We start from the raw sequence: 6,000 nt of genomic DNA on the forward strand, positions 1-6,000 counted from the left end.
TATGGATATGTAATGGACGTTTCGCGGTTAGCTACCTCCGATTGCGTGACGCCATTTTGTAATTTCATTGTTCCAAATTTAAATTGTAACATTATCTTCATATGACTAGTTGAGCGGTATAATTGTGATTTTTAACATAATTTTGAATAAATTGGCAATATATACCAATGCTACAATTAACTTTACATATCTAACCGCCAAACGATATAAGCGTTCCGGTACGATGCAATGAAGAAGCCAATTAGAGGCAATATGGCAATTTCTGTTTAAAGTTTACCAGGGTAACGTATTATCTACCTACTAGGTAGAATGCCGTGTTAAATATACCACTTGAATAGTGCACAGTAACCACAAACAAGGTATACTTTCTAAACTCCAGTGAATTCTTGCGCGCGTGTAGTCACAGTCGCAATCAAAATCACAAAATCGTCTGTTTTCTCTATAAAGCTTAGCTTATTAAATAATGTTATTATAAACGGTTTTCGTATACGAGTAATACACCTTTACCAAACAGGTTAGGACGTAGTAGGTAGGCAGCTAGCAGTGGCGTGCATAGAGGGTATGCACAGGGTATGCAAATGATATAAAATGAAGAAAATCTCCAGCACGTGTGATATAAAACTTAAGGATAGGCATTGTAAGAGTTATAAAATGCCTACCCTAAAGAATTTAAAACTAGTACTGGAGATTTTCTTCATTTTATATCATCTGCATACCCTGTGCATACCCTCGATGCACGCCACTGGCAGCTAGGTGTACCTATTGGTAACCCTGAGCCATCTTTAACCATGAGCTAAATTTCTACTTTTCATTAAGTACATTCAATTAATAATCCATATCAAATATAATAGGTGCTTATAAAAGGCAAACCAAGACCTTTGCTCTTGTAATTTTTGTACGAAGGCGCCTTAGATAAAAATCACTTCACCGCACGGCTAACATGAGCCCGGCCAGTTCATAAACATCCATTATGCGGGTAAGTCTGTAATGAGCCCGCGATATCGGTCGTTTTGTACCGCATAATCGCGATCTTATCACCTGCCCACCCCCTCTCCCGTCGGCCGCCTCGCCCGGTCCCCCTTGCCACCGGACCGTGTCCACCGGACTTTCGCACCGATTCTCTAAACTACGAATTGAGCAAATAGTAAAAACTCAAAGCAAGTGTGTGTTGGGACCTCTGTTAGAGAGTTCCGTACTTTTTAATCTGATAAGAGCTGTTAACACATTAAATCTGTTTCAATGCACTAGTTAATTAAACGCTTTTAATAAGCCTGTTAAGGTTTGAGTCTGTCTTCTATATTACTTCATCGTGCATCATTCATTGCTTCACTGTCATGCGGCAACAGCGATTGGTTTGTTCATTTTTTTTACCCTATAAATAATCCAAATAAAACTGCATTAATATTACTATTCGATAAGAATAGTCTGCGGACAACCCGAAGCTTACAGCAAACAATTAAAATATATCCTGGCAAATGATGAATAATTTTGTTTTTACAATTTTTTATAGTACAGTAAATATCCTACCAACTTTTCCTACAAAATTACAAAATACACAAAAATTTCTACACCTCCAATCAATTTTTTTAATTATGGAACCCTAAAAATTAACGAACTCCCATTATAATTACTGTTGTCATGTTAACTCTAATTGATGCAAAACTTTTGGTAGAGGATTTTAAAATGTAGGTAAGTAACGTTATTAACTTTTAAAATGGCTTATTGTATTTAATTACCTACTATCTAAAATTTTATTACATTAAAAAAAAACACACACATTCGTTACTATAATAATCAACTTCAATTCGGTGATTATTATTTATTTCTTTGTAAACAATTTTTAAAACAAATCTAAACTGAAAGATCCAGAAGTAGTGTTGTCCTTTCACAATGTTTCCGGTGGAAAAGGATTGCAGTACTTTTGATAATTTAATTTGCAAATATTCGGTAGCCTAGTAGTTGATTTTCGCTTGATTTAGAATTATAATTATTATTTTGGGGGGTTAAAATGGTTATATAAAACGAACATTTTAAAATAATACTGCTGGAGCTATATTAGCCCGCAGAACCCATAACTCTCATAGAAGGGCGGTTAGGCGTACCGACCTTCGATTAATAATTTACTAGATGTGCTGTCCGATAAAAAAACGACACTTTTTCTACGAGAAAAAGTGTCTGATATTTGTGAAATTTTGTCCAAGGTAAGTCGTAATTTTGTTGATATAATATCCTGTTCCACAGGGAGCAATGTGAAAATATAGCCAAAATTTTAGACAACGCAATTTACAATATATTACAGTATTAAACACACGTACTTATTTTGGGTTTCTCAATAGCAAACTTAGGATATAAGGTTGTCAAATGCACGCATGTATTACACTTGATTGGAATGTACTGGATATATAAACTCTATTATTTCTCATATATATTTTCTTAATATGTAAACAATATTTTTATTACTTTTTAAATTACTTAGTTATTTAGAATAGAAAAAAAATATGTTAAAGTAATTAAAACAGAATAAAGAGATGATTTCTTTAAGTAGGTATATGTATTTTTATAAATATATTAATATTTCCTTTTTATACTAAAAAGTTATACATAGACAACACGAGTTATTATTATTACAAAAATGTCACTGGCAATATTAATACAATATATTTATATTAAAAAATATTGCCTCCACTAATTTTAACGGCATGGTTAATTATCATATAAACTGGTTCTGTTTTAAGTCGGAACACATCAAAATTCTTATGAATAATGAGGTTGAATTTTAAGCTTCGTTACATGTTGTCAGTTAAGTGAGCTTTAGTAAAAAAAACGTTTGTATAAACTGATAATAATTACAGAATTCGTTGAATGGCTAATTAACAATAGAGCCGGGCGTGGGATGGCAATTCGGTTTGAGTGGATTTCTAATATTAGTTGAATAAAATAACATCCAGAATAAGATTATTGTAAAATCATTATTTTGAACAACTGGTTTTTTGTCGTTGATTCTTAAATGTCTAGAATGGTACAACAATAACTAATTCTTACTGGCTGGCTGGCTATTACGCTATGCCTGTAGAGCCTTATTATTACACATTACATGACGTACGAATTGTTTATGCCTGGTTTAAGATTAAGGCCCGTAGAGATTTAATAATATTTTATTTTTTTAACAATGATTACGACTAATTAAGAATGTATAGAAAAGTCTTTGCCCCAAGCGTAAATTATTAAGTTAACAAGAACCTTTGGGGTAAAGTTAATCCGCCAAATTTGTATCGAGTTATTAAATTTTGTCACCTGAACCCCCATTAAAAATGACAGATTTACGCTAACGTGGATATGACGTTAGTTTACATGAAAATTAAATTATCGCTCATGAATAATGAATGATAATAGGTAAAGTTTTTTTTTTTATTTATATTCATTCAAAGTACACCATTTTATATTAAGTGATGTTAGACGTGTAAAAATTTGGCTAGTTATTTTATAAACTAAGGATAAATTTGTGTTGGATATTTTTAACCACTCCTTTTCTGTGTGTTGTAACGAAGTGTAACGTTAGCATTAGTGTATCTTTTTTATCTATGACCCATTACTTATTTATTATTGATAAATAATTTCAACTTCAACTTAAGTTGTGGAATTTGGCGTCGCCTTAATAAATGATGTCTACAGACTATATTCCATCTTCTCTGTCTGTTAGGTCTGATTTCATTTCTTTAACCTGGTGTTTCTGCATGTTTTGTTAATGTTCTTGTCCATCTATTATATTTGCACCTAAATATGACATCCTGATTGGCCTAATTTTCAAAATTTTTATCTCCTATTACAGAGTATTACAGATTATGTCAGATACAATTCGTATTTCAAATAAAGAACAATAGCGACATTAACTTTGTAATTGTCACTGGCGTGCGTGTGTGCGTCACTAATTGGCGCGTCCGGCGGAAGTGGCCGGTTCCGAGGCGTCAGGTGTCAGGGGCCCACCTGTGAGTGTGTGCGTCCAAAATACACGAACAATGACATATATAACGAGACCCGATGGGATCATTTGTAGGGTTTTTAAACCATTATACTCGTTGAGTGGAAAAATAAAGTTCTATTTATACTTAGCTGTCAATTTAGATAAGGTATTAATAATTCACAATTGTGAATAACAAGATTATCAAGTCATTACCGGCTCACTATACGGCTCGGGTATTATCTGTAATAGCGGTATAAGACTGATTTAGGCTGAAATCAACCACGCTGGCTAAGTGCGGATTAGTTGATTTCGTACTTCTTAAAGAACATTATGGAGAACTCTGTCATGAAGGTTTCCTCACGATATTTTCCTTCACTGCACTGCTAGGCACAGTCAGGAGATAAAAATTATATCCCCTGATTATATCCCCTGACAAGGGATATTATTCACGTGTAATCTTGCTAAAGCACGGGAAAAGGGAATAGAAGTTTGCCCCCTTTTAATATTACATATATATTATTTGGATATTATTTATATGTGTGCGCCAGTGCTCTGAGAGTTGATAAAGCTGTGGGAAAAGTTAAATTTTTACCCTTTCCCCCGGGGATATAACTGTCTCCTGCCCATGCTAGCCGTGCTGGTATAGCAAGTAAAAGCTTACATTAAAAACGGACATAATACCGAAAAGTAAGAGTTGCGTGCCAGGGATCGAATTTGGTCCCCCCGCAAGGTATGCCGAAATGCTCACCGGTAGACTAACGACGCATATCGTGTCTAATGTAATGAAATTGGATCCAAGTGGAGGCATTCGTTTGAGGCAATGTTAATAAAATATTATCTGTAAAAATGACAAATTTCGAACATAATGGTTGGTATGCCAAGAAGTTTCGTATGACCTTAACGTAGTTTAGAGTAATTCGAATATATTGCGCTAGTCAATATTCTACAATAACGAAAGCCTCAGTCGATCGTTTGGAGTGCCATATCTTAACATGAATATCTATGTGTTCGACATGAGAACTGGGCATGTGTTAATGCTAATTAGTGAGCTTTCTTAAATTAAAGTGAATGATCAAGCTCACAGCTTGTTTTAATATCGACGTAGAGTTAGATATTAAAACAAGCTGTGAGCAAAAAATGACGATAAGAAAGATGTAAATATATACCTATAATTAAATATATTTTTATTTATCTTATATCTTTATATATTAATAATAATTGGAATCTCGGGATCGGCTCCAACGATTTTGATTAAATTTTGTATACAGGGGGTTTCGAGGGCGATAAATCGATCTAGCTAGGATTCATTTTTATAGAAAGTCATTTTATTCGTGTTTTCCATGGTTCTAAAACACCATGGTTCCCGCGCGATCTGTGGAAAACTGAAAATCACATAGATGAACTACAACTAAAAATAAGTACGTGAAAAGACTTATTCACCCTGGTTAACAACACGGGGTGCAGATAGTCGATACTTACTAATATTATAAATACAAGTGTATTTCTTTTTTGATTTTTATGATTGTTACCTATAATCAATAATTTTACTTAATCATGTACAGCGGATAACCGAATATGATATACGGTAAATAATAACATAACTTATTTACTTATAAATAACTTCATAAAGACAACAGCATATGTTGTTTGAACCTCATTTTGAATGCTCAGCATCGCAAAAGCTTTACGCAACGCAAATTGCTTACGAGAAGAACCTGTGTCTAGTATATAAAAGTAAAAAAAAATATTTAGCCAACTTAAAATCTTTAAAAGCCTACGAGAACAGTCTGGACTAAAGACCACGCAGGCAGACGGGTTGATGATCACCGTGGATGTCAGTTGTAGCACAAAGATCGCCTTATAAGTCACCCTCGGGGCTCGGAAAGAAGCGAGGTAGTGGCAACTGTATTCTGATTTCTGATCTGCTGTCACAATTTAATATAGATTAGGTATATAACGTGGAAATCGATGTAACATTTTAAAATCCTATTCTTCGAGGTATCATTGAAATAGCACAACATAATAAACTTAATGATATG

The sequence above is a fragment of the Pararge aegeria genome, chromosome 4 (genome assembly GCF_905163445.1).
Source record: "Pararge aegeria chromosome 4, ilParAegt1.1, whole genome shotgun sequence".
In the NCBI taxonomy this organism is placed as follows: domain Eukaryota; kingdom Metazoa; phylum Arthropoda; class Insecta; order Lepidoptera; family Nymphalidae; genus Pararge; species Pararge aegeria.